General features: G+C 40.1%; 1 protein-coding gene across 2 annotated transcripts in view; it reads right to left on the bottom strand.

Annotated features, from left to right (window-relative positions):
• The window catches only part of PTN (pleiotrophin), a 101738-nt gene that overhangs the window by 7624 nt on the left and 77774 nt on the right, over window positions 1-16340 (bottom strand). The gene's annotated exons all lie outside the window — the stretch shown is intronic.

Raw genomic sequence — 16340 nt, 5'->3', positions numbered from 1 at the left:
TAAGTGGCACAATACAGGAAGAAATTTCTACATATTTAAAAATCAAAAGTATAATCTGTTAGATTTTTGTTCTTAAGATATTATTCTCAGATATGGTTCGGTCCAACATCTGTGTAATGATTTGTTGTTTCCTCTTCGATTTCTTATTTTGTAATGTCACTCGCTTCACTTCCTCTTTTAGGGACTCGATGCATTTACTTCTAGGATTATGTATGGAATACATGCCTACCTCGATACATACATATCCACCCGCATGCGGCTGCTACTCAGTGCTGCCCACGTGTGATAGCTGTTCCTTCCCTCACTGTCCGCCTTCCTTTTTGCTCATCAATTCTATTTCATAACAATACCTACAACTTCCTCCCAATTATCTGCCCTTCTACACATGTTTGCTTTCTGACATCAAGTAGATGTGCATAAAAAATAGTATACATCTCTGTCTAGACACAAACAAAATATGTCTGGACCCTCTGAGGAACCTCTGTTCTGCCCCCATTTACTTTGAGAGGTGACTCGGCACTTAACCGCACAGCCTCCAAATAGCAAGTTCAGCCATGAGAGCAGCGGTGAGTAATGTGGACCTAACGGAAGGTTTAGTGGAGGTGAGGAAATTATGTCATCAACCACCCAAAGCAAGCTTAGTAAAAGTCCCTAAGCAAATCAGTTATTTTCCAAAGCAACTCTCGCTGGATCAGTAGATGAAGCCCTTCTCCCTTCACCCAGAGACTCCTCTTTTCAGCCTCTTTTCCCTCTTGTCTCTCCGTTTCCTCTTCTTTGAAGGAAAACATTGAGATAACTATTGGCTTCTCCAACCCATCTAGAAAGGAATCTTCTCTAGGATGCGCTTCCTTTATACAGTAGACATGAGTGTGATGGGGTCACTCCCTGATCTGACCTATGTGCATGTGTGTACCAGGTAGAGAGTCACCAAGTCAAACCCCTCTTTTTAGCTCAGCACATTCACATTGTCCTTATGTATCAGCTACACCTATTCATGTGTTTGAAAATGTAAAAACAACTGAAAATTTTTGTGGATTTTTCCTCTGAATTCACAAGAGAGAAGATCAGTGAAGAAAGGAATCAGAGTTGCTTCATCTGTACATCCTTTAATCCAGGGCTTTCTCACTTGTAGATAGTTACAGAAGGAAAAAAAAAAGCTCTGTGCGTGTGTGTGTGTGTGTGCGTGCACACATGTGTGTGTGTGTTTGCATTCACTTTCAGCTGCTAAATTTTGTCTTTTTCAGCTTTGGCCAAAAAAAAAAAGGTTTTTAAGTGCTAAATAACATTGAAGAGAGGCAAATATAGCTAAAGCAAGTGAAACTCTTCAAAGAATGTGTGATTTTACATAGGTAGCTTTGAGAATGTAGGTTATGATTATGCCCGTATATTTGAGGGTGCAATAGCATGCAAATCTGATACCTGTGTTAGAGACTCGGGCTATGTATGTGTTTGGTTTGGCAGTCACTATATTCTGTCATGCTTGGCGATACTGCCGGTCCTAACTCCGTCCCACGTCTCCCAGCTACTTTGCAGAACTCTAGAAGCTAGAATAGAGTGATATAATTAAATCCACGTGTCTCTCTCTCTCCCCCTCTCTCTCTCTGTCTCTCTCTCACACACACACACACACACACACACACACACACACACACACACACACACACACACACACAGCCTTAGATGGGGGAATGAACGTCTAGGTTTCTTCTGTTCAGCAAAGCATCTGCCCCTTCTTCAGTCCTAGGCCACTCTCAACACCTTACACTTCTAGACAGTGACTTCCCCACACACAGATTAACTGCCTTCTTCTACATCAAAAGCAGAAAAGAAGAACACTTATTTCTAATATGATATTTAAATGTTTAAAAGCTTGTTTCTGCAATAATGAAGGCATAGGTAGAAAATTTACCTTATTATAAAATATTAAAATTTATATTGTAGCCCAAGTCAGAAATGAAGTGTATCATTATAAACAATAAGTAATTCCCACTTAGCACATCATTATTTTTCTATTACCATATCTGATGTTTAATATTATATGACTGGTGTTACTGGAAATTCAAATTATGATTTATGAAAAAGGGGAAAAGCTTGAACTCTAGAATATTTAAAAGCTCAGTAAGTACAGCTCAATAAATCATTTTTTATTCACTCTCAAATGAAATTTTTTGGTGTGTGTATATATATATGTATATACACATATATATAAGAATCAGTTGTTTTATATATATATATTATATATATATATATGTATATATTTTATATATATATATATATGAATCAGTTGTTATGGGCTGAATTATGTCCCCCTCAAAAATTCATGTTAAATTCCTAACCCCAATACCTCAGAGTGTGAACATATTTGGAGACAGGGTCTTTACAGAGGTAATTCAGTTAAAATGAGGTCACTGGGGTGGGCCCTAATCCAATATGACTGGTGTCCTTATAAGAAGAGGAAATTTGGACACAGACACGCACAGAGGGAAAATGATGTGAAGGCACAGGGAGAGGACAGGCATCTACGAGCCAAGAAAAGAGGCTGGAATAGACCCTTCCCTCATGGCATTCAGAAGGAATCAACCCTCCTGAAACCTTGATCTCAGACTTCTAGCCTCCAGAATTGTGAAAAAATTAATTTCTGTTGTTTATGGTACTTTGTTACAGCAGTGCTAGCAAGCTAATACAGCAGTGAACTAGACTTCACACTAGTTTTCATTTTGTATATCCTTCAGATCACCCTCATTAGTTGCAGAGATGCAAAATATACGTGTTTATTCTTGTTTTTTTAAAAAGTCTGGTCCCCACATTTTAAATAACATCGTTTGAATATGTGACTTTGGCACTGCATACTCTAGGACTTCATGCTCATTAATGGTTTCACAATGCTCTCTGCATTAATCCACTCACCCGTCTCCACCCTTGTCCTCCAGATTTCCAGCAGGTGAGCTACGTTTCCCCATTACTTGATTCCTTCCACCCCCATCCACCCAACGCTCTGTCTACAGCAGCAGCAAAGGTTAGATCTGAGGAGATTCCTGTCGACTTCTCTACATTTTTTTAGACAGCAGCCTTCACAGCAGCTTAATTTATTACTCTTGTGCATCTGGGCAAAGACCTGAAAATAAAGTTGTCCTGTTTTCTGTAGAATGAAAATAATTCCTGAAATTTTTTTTGCCTTGCGAAAGCGAGTGCTGTGAATGTGTGAACCTGCGGCAGACAGCTCTGGGCCTTGCCCCCGGTGTGACCCAGAAGGAGGACACCAGAAAAATGTTTACCTGCTTCTTGCTCTTTGGATTTCTGATGAGCTCTCTACAAATACTGTTCTTTCCTCCTGAAAAAGTCTTTCTTTCTCTTCCCTGCCTGTGCGCTGAGCAACAGCCAGCCCGCCTTGATTTCCCTGTAGGCTCCTGAAGGCTTTGCATCAGGGCCAAGCTGGCTGGAGTCACGGAGAGTGTGAAAGTATCTCTGCTAGCAGCACTTGTTACCAGGACACCGGTGCCTTGGATCCTGGGGAAGCATCAGCATCTCTACGAATCTCACAGTGGAGAGAAGGTAGCCCTGAATCCAGCCCTGGGTCAAGCCTTGGAGGCTACTGAGTGTAGCAGGGTGCATTGCACTGCTGTGTCTTACTCTGGAGGAACTCAACCCCTTTAGAGGACCCCAGCTTGAGAATTGCAGCACTAAAAGTTATCATTTGCTCCCATCCAATTATTACACAAAGACAAGCTTGAGTCAAAAATTATCTGACATGACTCAATCGTAAATTACCCCAAACATGCTTATACCAATGTTTTAGAATTATCGTTAAAACAGAAACCAACAAAATTGATAAACCATTAGCCAGACTCATCAAGAGAAAAAGGGAGAAGACTCAGATCAATAGAATTAGAAATGAAAAAGGAGAAATAACCACTGACACTGCAGAAATACAAAAGATCATGAGAGATTACTACAAGCAACTCTATGCCAATAAAATGGACAACCTGGAAGAAATGGACAGATTCTTAGAAATGCACAAACTGCCGAGACTGAACCAGGAAGAAATAGAAAATATGAACAGACCAATCACAAGCACTGAAATTGAAACTGTGATTAAAAACCTTCCAACAAACAAAAGCCCAGGACCAGATGGCTTCACAGGTGAATTCTATCAAACATTTAGAGAAGAGCTAACACCTATCCTTCTCAAACTCTTCCAAAATATTGCAGAGGGAGGAACACTCCCAAACTCATTCTACGAGGCCACCATCACCCTGATACCAAAACCAGACAAAGATGTCACAAAGAAAGAAAACTACAGGCCAATATCACTGATGAACATAGATGCAAAAATCCTCAACAAAATACTCGCAAACAGAATCCAACAGCACATTAAAAGGATCATACACCATGACCAAGTGGGGTTTATCCCAGGAATGCAAGGATTCTTCAATATACGCAAATCAATCAATGTGATACACCATATTAACAAATTGAAGGAGAAAAACCATATGATCATCTCAATAGATGCAGAGAAAGCTTTCGACAAAATTCAACACCCATTTATGATAAAAGCCCTGCAGAAAGTAGGCATAGAGGGAACTTTCCTCAACATAATAAAGGCCATATATGACAAACCCACAGCTAACATTGTCCTCAATGGTGAAAAACTGAAACCATTTCCACTAAGATCAGGAACAAGACAAGGTTGCCCACTCTCACCACTATTATTCAACATAGTTTTGGAAGTGTTAGCCACAGCAATCAGAGAAGACAAAGAAATAAAAGGAATCCAAATCGGAAAAGAAGAAGTAAAGCTGTCACTATTTGCAGATGACATGATACTATACATAGAGAATCCTAAAGATGCTACCAGAAAACTCCTAGAGCTAATCAATGAATTTGGTAAAGTAGCAGGATACAAAATTAATGCACAGAAATCGCTTGCATTTCTATACACTAATGACGAAAAATCTGAAAGTGAAATTAAGAAAACACTCCCATTTACCATTGCAACAAAAAGAATAAGATATCTAGGAATAAACCTACCTAAGGAGACAAAAGACCTGTATGCAGAAAATTATAAGACACTGATGAAAGAAATTAAAGACGATACAAATAGATGGAGAGATATACCATGTTCCTGGATTGGAAGAATCAACATTGTGAAAATGACTCTACTACCCAAAGCAATCTACAGATTCAATGCAATCCCTATCAAACTACCACTGGCATTTTTCACAGAACTAGAACAAAAAATTTCACAATTTGTATGGAAACACAAAAGACCCCGAATAGCCAAAGCAATCTTGAGAACGAAAAATGGAGCTGGGGGAATCAGGCTCCCTCACTTCAGACTATACTACAAAGCTTCAGTAATCAAGACAGTTTGGTACTGGCACAAAAACAGAAATATAGATCAATGGAACAGGATAGAAAGCCCAGAGATAAACACACACACATATGGTCACCTTATCTTTGACAAAGGAGGCAAGCATATACAGTGGAGAAAAGACAGCCTCTTCAATAAGTGGTGCTGGGAAAATTGGACAGCTACATGTAAAAGTATGAAATTAGAACACTCCCTGACACCATGCACAAAAATAAACTCCAAATGGATTAAAGACCTAAGTGTAAGGCCAGACACTATCAAACTCTTAGAGGAAAACATAGGCAGAACACTCTATGACATACATCACAGCAAGATTCTTTTTGACCCAGCTCCCAGAGAAATGGAAATAAGAACACAAATAAACAAATGGGACCTAATGAAACTTAAAAGCTTTTGCACAGCAAAGGAAACCATAAACAAGACCAAAAGACAACCATCAGAATGGGAGAAAATATTTGCAAATGAAGCAACTGACAAAGGATTAATCTCCAAGATTTACAAGCAGCTCATGCAGCTCAATAACAAAAAAACGAACAACCCAATCCAAAAATGGGCAGAAGACCTAAATAGACATTTCTCCAAAGAAGATATACAGATGGCCTACAGACACATGAAAGAATGCTCAACATCATTAATCATTAGAGAAATGCAAATCAAAACTACAATGAGATATCATCTCACACCGGTCAGAATGGCCATCATCAAAAAATCTAGAAACAATAAATGCTGGAGAGGGTGTGGAGGAAAGGGAACACTCTTGCACTGTTGGTGGGAATGTAAATTGATACAGCCACTATGGAGAACAGTATGGAGGTTCCTCAAAAAACTACAAATAGAACTACCATACGACCCAGCAATCCCACTACTGGGTATATACCCTGAGAAAACCATAGGTCAAAAAGTGTCATGTACCACAATGTTCATTGCAGCTCTATTTACAATAGCCAGGACCTGGAAGCAACCTAAATGTCCATCGACAGATGAATGGATAAAGAAGATGTGGCACATATATACAATGGAATATTACTCAGCCATAAAAAGAAATGAAATGGAGGTATTTGTAATGAGGTGGATGGAGTTAGAGTCTGTCATACAGAGTGAAGTAAGTCAGAAAGAGAAAAACAAATACAGTATGCTAACACATATATACGGAATCTAAGGAAAAAAAAAAAAGGCCATGAAGAACCTAGTGGCAAGACGGGAATAAAGACACAGACCTACTAGAGAATGGACTTGAGGATATGGGGAGGGGGTGGGGTGAGATGTGACAGGGTGAGAGAGTGTCATGGACATATATGCACTACCAAATGTAAAATAGATAGCTAGTGGGAAGCAGCCGCATAGCACAGGGAGATCAGCTCGGTGCTTTGTGACCACCTAGAGGGGTGGGATGGGGAGGGTGGGAGGGAGGGAGATGCAAGAGGGAAGAGAAATGGGAACATATTGTATATGTATAACTGATTCACTTTGTTATAAAGCAGAAGCTAACACACTATTGTAAGGCAATTATACTTCAATAAAGATGTTTAAAAAAAAAAAAAAACAAACAAAAAAAAACACAGAAACCAAAACTATTCATTTATTTTACAATACCCAAAGAGATCCCATAAGAAGCACTCAGTTTAGGAAGAACTGGTATAATAGAAAAGAACTCTGGACACAGACAGTCCTGACTTCAAGTTCAAGCCTGACCCCTCACTGGCTAGTGACCTTGTGCAAGTTGCAACCTTAGTGTCCTCGTTTGTAAAATGTGAACCAAACTCCTTGGGGCTTTGGTGGGGACCAAGTGAGACAGTGCATGCTAAGGGCTTAGTATAGTGCCTGTCACGTTGTAAATACTCAATAAATAGCAACTACTTTTGTGATGCTCAAGAAATGCTGATGATAATAGCTAAAACCTAAAACACAAAGCAGAAGTTAGAAAGGAGAAATGCAGAAGCTTCAGGGGGAAATAAAAAGAAGGTCTCTCAACCCAGTATCTAATTAGTGCAAACATTGTTCTATTATGCAGCCTTCCTTGATACTAATTATTATATAGCTGTTTTGTGTGTGCACAGCTAATGAGCCTCTGAGCACGGAATTTACCAAGGGAGATGGAAGCAGACACACAGCATGAAGTAAACTCTACAAATATTTATAGTTCCTAGTCGTCACATCTGTCCCAGCGATTGGAAACAAAAATTCTTTCATAAGGATGGGAGTAAAACTCCCAGATGACTCTTCTTCCAGGTGAGTGTCCTGTGCTTTAACTGTGATTTCTCTATACATTTTTTGGCAGCCAATGAATGAATGATGTGCTCTAGTGAGCCAGACCAGGACAGTTTAATTGGACACATCATTCATTCATCAAGTCAGTACTATATGTTGAGCTCCTCTCAGGGACTAGGGACATGAGATGTAGTAACTTGCAAAGGCGAATGGGTTGTGGCTCCCGACCTCAAGAGGTTCAGGGTGGGGCAAGGCAGACATGCGCTCACGGCAGAGGCAGGGATGAATGTCTTATCAGAGGAGCCAGCACTTGGAGAAAAGGCAGGGAAGGGAAGTCTGGCAAGTTCTCATATTGATCTCTTTTCTAATCCTTGAACAAAACAAGCTCTTTTTGGCCTCAGGACTTTGAACTTCCCTTTGTTTCATTTAGAACATTAGTATGGCTAGCTGCTCTATGTCTTCAAGTCCAAGTTCAAAAGTTACCTCTCAAAGGAGCTTTCCCCAGTTACTTTAGCCCCCTTCCCTTTTGGTCACTCTGACACTTGGCTCTTTAGATTTTAAGACCACTTACTCTAATATGTAGTTCTAATTTTAATTACTAGTTATTTATTTTGGTCACTATTATCTACCCACCACCACCACTAGAACATAGCAGTAAGAGGGAAGGAAACTTGTTTAATATCAGTAGCACCTAACATACAACCTTTACCGCTGTAGGCTCTTAGTAGATCTTATAAATAAATGAATAGATTGGAAACAATGCCAAAGGACAGCACGCTGCTCGCTTTCACAGCCTTTGTACTCTGAGCAGTGCATGGGGATCTATCCTCCTGTTCTTCCTATTGCACTATAGGTCCATGTAGGTCATTGATTTATCCCTGGTGCTAACTCTAGCCTATAGAACCCACTCCATAAATACTCGCTCAGTGAACGAGCTGGGTTTTACAGAATGAAATGTATGAAGTATAGAAGAAGGAGAACACGTTCTAGGTTTCTACAACCACAGGTGCAGAGAAAGGGACATATAAGAGTTCACGGCCCGTTCGGCCATCTCTGGGAGTTCGATGTGGCTGAGGCAGAGTATACGGGCAGTGCCAGGAACAAGGATCCGGCAAGAGCCAAACTGGATGATCACGTCCTGCTGACGAGCCAGGATCTGATTCTGTTGCTGGTGGAAGTGATGATGAAAGAGGGATTTTAGGAAGAATAAGTGGGTCTGAAATTCATTACCTTTCTTAGATAAGAAACTGAGATGCCCATGTTGAATAGATACAGGGGTAAGAGCTGTACATAATGCAGGAGATCTAGAGTCAGGCTGCCTTATATTTAAATCCTGGCTCCTCTGCCTATTAGCTGTATCACCTTTCGCTAGGCATCCCACTTCTCGAAGCCATAGTTTCCTTATACATAAAATTGGGGATGATCATAGTAACTATTTCACAGAGTTTTGGGGAATATTCAATGACACAATGTATAAGCAATGCACCCAACTATAATCAAAACCTACTAGGCTCTCATGAAATATTAACTATAATTACTATCGTTGTAATCACCATAATTCTTTTGCCTGAAAAGGTGCTGAGGGAAACGCCCACCTCAAGAAATCCATTTGGAAGGAAAGAAACAGTCTGAAAAATACTGCACATTTATCAGGCATTTTTACATAAATTACTTCATCTTTACAATAGTGCTATGAGATATTCATTGAAGACTTTAGTTTACAGAAGACAAAACAGATATTCTAATAAGAAAGTTGCAGAATTAGATTTTCCCACTTCAAGAACAGTATCATGGATGGGAAATAAAATAGACATTCAAAGATTTCCACAAGCAGAATAAAAAAGAAATGAAAACCTTGAGGTCAAACTGAATAAGAGTGTTTCCCTCTGATCAAAAAGAACAAAATCCCCATAAGATGCCCCAGGCTGCCTCTTTCTGGCCAAGTGCAAGGGCAGCAGCCATCAACCCCATCAGGGGTCTCAGAGGGGAGGGAGCCCATTCCAGGCTGGCCTACAGTGGGATTCTGTGCGTTCACCTCTCTCAGCACAGTTAAAAGTCTCTCAGCCTAGCAAAGCTCATCCACAGAGGGTTGCATGCTCATTCCCAAGGGATGTCAGAGCCCAGAAAATAGAAAGAAATGTTGGGGAGCATCTTTTATCTTTAAAAGAACTAACAAAAGAATCTACTTAGCGGGAGAGAATCGAGAACGCTGGGAATATCACTTTACTGACCCCCTTTCCCATTTAATGATCAGTTGCTAAACGCTGTGTCCTGCACGCAGCTGAATCTCACACTTAAATGGCTGCTGTCCTTTTGATCTTTCAAGATGAATTGCCAAACCTGAGAGGGCTAGGAAGTCATCCAAAAAGAGAGAGCAGCGACATGGCAAAACTTTCAGAAATAGCTGGGAAGAAATAAAAGGAATTAGGGTTATCGAGAGCAGGGAAGTTTAACAAGGACTTGGCGCCAGCAAAGCGTGAATTGGTGGACAGGACAGCAAGAGGGATTAACACCGCTGCCTGGACCACCCGTGACACCGACGTCCACCCGTGTGCTCCTCCCTCTGCCCACCCCAGAAGCCAGTTGTGAATACCCTTCTGTCACGCAAACTTGGAAGCAGATATGTGCCAAGCTGGCCTGTCCGTATCAAAAGGAGTTTCACAATACTTCACAATATTTATGTATCTTGTTTATAAAGCAACTAATAATTTCCAGGTCAATGATAACTCAAGGTTCTAGAACGATCCAAGATGATCATTAGGCTATATCACTTGTGGCACCTAGGAAAATCTCAGTTCATCTAGGTGCCTTCCACACAAGCCCCCACCTTGGCCTCATCTTTGGCTCTGCACTCTGGTGATAGCTACCAGCAGCCCGCTCCCCTGGGCTGCACCTGCTCCCATAGGCAGGGCTGCCTGGAGGACCACAGCTTCCCCACAGAAGGGCCCATCCTGGCAGTCCCATTCAGCTCGGCCATCTTCTAATTCTACAGGGAGTCCATCCTCCAAGGGGACCACTAAGAAACACTTGTGGCTTGGAGAACAGTTATTTGCCCTCCGAAGGGTTCTCTGCTCTGATCTTTGATATAGCGCTGTCAGCCCAGACTGGCCACAGCTCAATTATTCCTGTGCATTATTTTCAAACTGCAAAGACTGAAATGACTCAACAAAGAATGACTGGTGGTTCCAAGAAGGAAAGACCTAACTCTCTCTACAGTTGGGTACTCAACTGGTCCAATATGATTACTCCGGGCAGCTTTCTCTCCAAGAAATGTCATCAATGCTCTTCTAGCCCGACAGGAGAGAGGGGTAGGTCTGATGATATACTCCAACACATACTCCCTGAAGGATCACTCACTAAAGAGCAATTCAGATCCCTTTCAGCTTCTCTTCTCACATTTATAGGCAGAGTTTGGAAAGTTATAGACATTTCCCAGACCCTCTTGCAACAGAATTTTATATGTGACCTAGTTTCTACCATGCAGGCACTCTTAAATGAGTCCTAGAGGGAGGAGTGAACAAGTAGAAAATAAGGCCAAATTTGGGGATATTGGACATTTTGGAAAGAAAAGAGGTGGAAGTGTCTGGTTTTAGGGGTACAGGGAAGGTGAAGTTTCCAGTGTCCAATTCTTAGTATTATATGTGCTGAGCAGTGGGTAATTTCAGCAAGAGGGTCTCTGCTGTATCAGTCATGTATGGTGTGATTAGACATTTCTCTTGAATCTCTTGCCTTCTCTGCAATATTGATGGATCCAAGTCAAATCCTCTGGCCCTTGTAGAGATTCTGTGAGCTATATAATACTCTTCAATCAACCCCTTTCTGCTTCACTAGCTAGAATAGATCTTGCTGCGGCTAAAAACTCTGACAGATACAGGATTTTCTTAATGAAAAATTTTAATTAATACTCTCAATCTCTTTTCCTAAGAAATTAAAAACTCAAGTGCCCACACAATTGCTCACCAATTTCTCCCTGCCAGATTCTGGCAGCAATTAAGCAAATTCCAGTTATAACCTTTCAGTCAATCAATGACCTTCCCTAGAGCAATCTGTCCCCATCCCCAGGAAAGCTACATTCCAATTTTGCATCTTTCAATTCTTATGTCTACATTAGAATACCAATGGTCTCCCTTCTTCTGTGTATATAATTTAGAAGTGAATGACTAAAATCTCTCTTCAGATTAAGTGGGATTTCAACACAAGAGAACCTTTAGATAAGGATTTCCAACCTGATATCTGGTATCACTGAAACTGTGGACCAAGGCTAGAGAATAGAGTTTGTACAGTATTGACACAGCCATAGGAAGGATCACTTCTTTACCTCAAAAGGTAATGCTGTTAGAATGGAGTGTAATGAATTTTAAGACAATTTTTAACCAAAGCAAGTGGGATATTTAGTAATTTAGTAATTTCCCAAAGTTTAGATGGCAATTCTAGATATTAAGCGCCTCCTCTCCCCAAGCACGTCTTTTTTTTTTCCAGTACTTTATTTTATTTTAATTGGAATATAATTGTTTTACAATGTTGTGTTAGTTTCTGCTGTACAATGAAATGAATCAGCTATATGTATACATATCTCCCCTCCCTCTTGGACCTCCCTCCCATTCCCCCCCCAACATCCCGTCCATCTAGGTCATCACAGAGCACTGAGCTGAGCTCCCTGTGCTATACTGCAGATTCCCACTAGCTATCTGTTTTACACATGGTAGTGTATTTATGTCAAAACTAATCTCCCAATTCATCCCACCCTCCCCCTCTCCCCCTGTGTCCATGCGTCCGTTCTCTCCTCTCCCCAAGCAAGTCTTTTGATCTTTTAGCCTTGTTAATAATCAAGTCACAACGACTCTCCCACAAGGGGGATGTTTTCTCATCTTTCCTCAGTTTCATGCTGGGTTGTCACAGCCTTACCAACATCTTTATATTCCATTCTAAAATTTAAAGAGCATGTTTTTCACACTGAAAATCATGCAGTTTGCATATTGATCCACCACCGTTTCCCAAAACAAGAGGCCAGTAACCAAGCAAAAGAGTCTTATAAAACAAAAAGAAAAAGAAAAAAAAATCCCAGAACCTGATGATGTGTTTCATGAGAAGGATAATGATGTGTGTGGGAAAAAAAGGTACATTCTAGCTGTAAGGTCAGTGACGGGGTTTTAAAAGGCAGAATAATGATGTCAAAAGAGAACAAAGCCTGGAACTGATTCTGCTACTTAACAATAGGGGGACTTGGATGAATCACTGATTTTTTTTGTCCTCATTTGTTACATGAGGGTCCCATCAATCACAGGCAAGGTCCCCAGAAGCTCTACCATGTAATGAGTCTAGGAATTGAGATTTATCTAATACTACCAGAGTTTCATGAGTTTGTAAAACCTAGTGGCAGCACGGTGCGATTGAAAAGGCAGTGGGTCTTCTGAGTCAGTCTGACTTTGAATTTGAATCCTGGTTTCAACACTTACAAGCTGTGAAACCTCAGGCAAGTTGCTTAACCTCTCTGAGCCTGTGTTTTCTTATATATAAAGTAGGATAAATAAAATGTACTACATAGTGCTGCTTTGAAGCTTAAATTAAGCTTCAAGTTAAATTAAATGATGAGGTAAAAAGGAACGAAATTGGGTCATTTGTAGAGACGTGGATGGACCTCGAGACTGGCCTTCAGAGTGAAGTAAGTCAGAAAGAGAAAAACAAATATCGTATATTAATGCATATATGTGGAATCTAGAAAAATGGTACAGATGAACTGGTTTGCAAGGAAGAAATAGAGACACAGATGTAAGGAACAAATGTATGGACACCAAGGGGGGAAGGGGGGTGGGATGAATTGGGAGATTGGGATTGACATATATGCAGTAAGACATATAAAATAGATAACTAATGAGAACCCGCTGTATAGCACAGAGAACTCCACTTCGCTGTACAGTAGAAACTAACACAATATTGTAAAACAACTATATCCCAATAAAAATAATAATAAAATAAAATAAATTAAATGATGAGGAGTGCCTATGACAGTGCCCGAGTCAAAATTAGTGGGTCCCCTACCTCCCTCTGTCTTTTTCATGTCCTGAGCTAAAATAAGAGAGAGCATTGATGACTTATTCTTTCCTGAATAAAGGAAGAAACTAATTTATTATTGTATAACTTTGAGAAAAATTTGCTTAAATGACTTCTTTACTACAGCTTCCACCAGTCTTTGGTGGATCTAGTGTACAAAACCTTTTTCTCCTCTCTTAGCATTTATTTATTTTACAAATATTTATTCAGCACTTAACTATGTGCTGCTCCATGTTCTAAGCAAAAGGGATACAGTGGAGAACAAAATAGACCAGGTCCCCATCCTCCTGAAACTTATGTTCTGGGAGATGTCTTTCATAACAGTTTTAGAAATAATGTTCTAGAAATTGTCTTCTTCCATTTGGGCGTCATCCTGCACATCAGTATTGGGCTTTACAAACCTCACCTTCTCCTATTTCAAAGGAAAATAAACTCATGCAGGTTACCTTATAGTCATATGAGATTAAGTAAGAAATCCGCAGGGTATAAAAGAGAACATGAATTTAGAGTCAACCAAATGTGGACTCTGTCATTTATTAGAGATGTAACCCTGGGCAAATATTGAATAAATTCACCAGGGTTCCTCAGTTTCCTTCATACCACTATTTACTTGCAAGGATATATGGAATTTTTATGAGATAATATATGTAAAACACTTAAAGCAAGGCGTGAGATTAGAAACAGAACAATACTAATCATAATAGAGATTCCATCTTATTACTTGTTTTTCCATTGATCAGAAATAAAGGAGCTATCTTAAGTGCAGAAGTTCACACAGGGAAAGCTGTAATATCCATTCATGATTATTTGAGAAAAATGGTATAAATATATATGAAACCCACACATGCCACTTGTTACATTTTACTTAAACCAGGAAACATATGTCATGGAAAGTGTGAGTGAATCCCATTAAGAAAATCTTCTATCTGACATGTCTCCCTAGCTCAACTCATAGGATAAGATTATTCTTTGTGCAGAGTTCCTGGTGCCAAAACAGGATTCATAGAACCCTCCATTGTTGAGAGGGAAAAGATTAGTTTTAACAAAGGTATGTTATGCACAAAAAGAAGATTACATTTTAATGACCTACGAAATGCATAACTGGTAATGTTGTGAAATACAGACCTCAGGGTAATTCCATTTTCAATTAATTATCTACCTTAATTTTTGACATAAAAAATTACAGACTGTCTACACACTTGAAATATTTTTACCACTATTTTTCAAGCCTGAATCAGACTTTTAACCTTCATTACATATTACTAAATGGGAAATGTAAAAAGGTGAACTATTCACCAGTCCAATGAAAAAGGAGCCTCACTTAATGTATTTATCAGATATCCTGAGGAGTCTTTTTTAATCACGTTCCCATTTTGTCCGATATATTCCAAACTTTTCAACATTCTCCATATTCACCCAGCCCCACCATCATCCACCACCTACTTAATCACGATCCCATTTTTTTCCTCCCCATCCATTAAGCTGCAGTTTCTCTCACCACAGGAGAGAACAAGGATGGCATGTGTGCTTGTGTGTGTGTGTGTGTGTGTGTGTGTGTGTGTGTGTCTATGAATTTCACACTAGAGCAGTAAGTCTCAATTTTAGTTGATACTGAAATCTCCTAAAGAACATTTTAATCTTCAAAATGACTGATGCTGATTTAGTTGGTCTGGGTTATACTAGGGTACTGGAACTTTTATAAGTTCCCATAGAAAATTGTGTGTGCAGCCCAGGTTGAGAACCACTGGACTGGAACATAGAGACGTCTTCAATCCCTTTTCTTTTCCCACTCTATATTTATGCTGAAGATTTTGGTTCTCTGAGTAGGTTAAAAATCAATTACTTTGAAAACTGTATCTGTTAGTTCTTCCAGTTTGGGGACTGTCTCACTGAATAGATAAAGCCACTGATTTCCGTTAGATCTGTGTAGTTGTCTCCAGATGAGTGACATTTGTACAGTTGGCACACGAACTCAGTGCACTGACCCTAGCCCCACGTCATGCCTTCCAAATATGCACTACAACTGGCAGAGGCTTCCATGCTCTGGAAAGAGCAGCCTGAATCCTAGACATGCACCTGCAGGCCCACCCTGCTTCTAGCCATCCTCAAGTTGGAGGTAACCATCTCTATGGACCACCTCATCAGAGGCTAAAAGAGTGGGGCCTGTGAAAGGGGTCCTTCCTGACCATCAGCGGCAAGTCAGCCAATCCTCCCCAGTTTCTGGGGATATTCTTATATTCATTTATTATGGATTTCATGTTCATTTTTCTGAGTTTCTCCTTATAATTAATCTAGCCAGTATGAATTTTCAGAATCAAAACTGAGCCCAATACTGATACCATTTTAGAATCAAAACTGAGCAAAGGCCAAGGAGATATTTTAATGCAGAGTTCACTGAGGCCCACTGTATTATTCATTTGCTAGGGCTGACGTACACCGAACCAAAGAGTACGTGGCTTAAATAATAAAATTTATTTTCTCACAGTTCTGGAGGCTAGAAGTCCAAAATCGAGATGTCAGCAGGGCTGATTTCTTCTGAGGCCTTGCTCATTGGCTTGTAGATGGCTGTCTTCTCCCTGTGTCTTCCCATGGTCTTCCTCGTGTGTCCGTCTGTGTACTAATCTCCTCTTCTTATATGCCAGTCATATTGGAATAGGCCCACCCATATGACTTCATTTAACTCTAATCTCCTCTTTAAAGCCTCTATCTC

The sequence above is a fragment of the Balaenoptera musculus genome, chromosome 9 (genome assembly GCF_009873245.2).
Source record: "Balaenoptera musculus isolate JJ_BM4_2016_0621 chromosome 9, mBalMus1.pri.v3, whole genome shotgun sequence".
Taxonomy (NCBI): Eukaryota; Metazoa; Chordata; class Mammalia; order Artiodactyla; family Balaenopteridae; genus Balaenoptera; species Balaenoptera musculus.
Note: the sequence above shows the minus strand (reverse complement) of the source record. Positions and strands in the feature narration are given on the sequence as shown.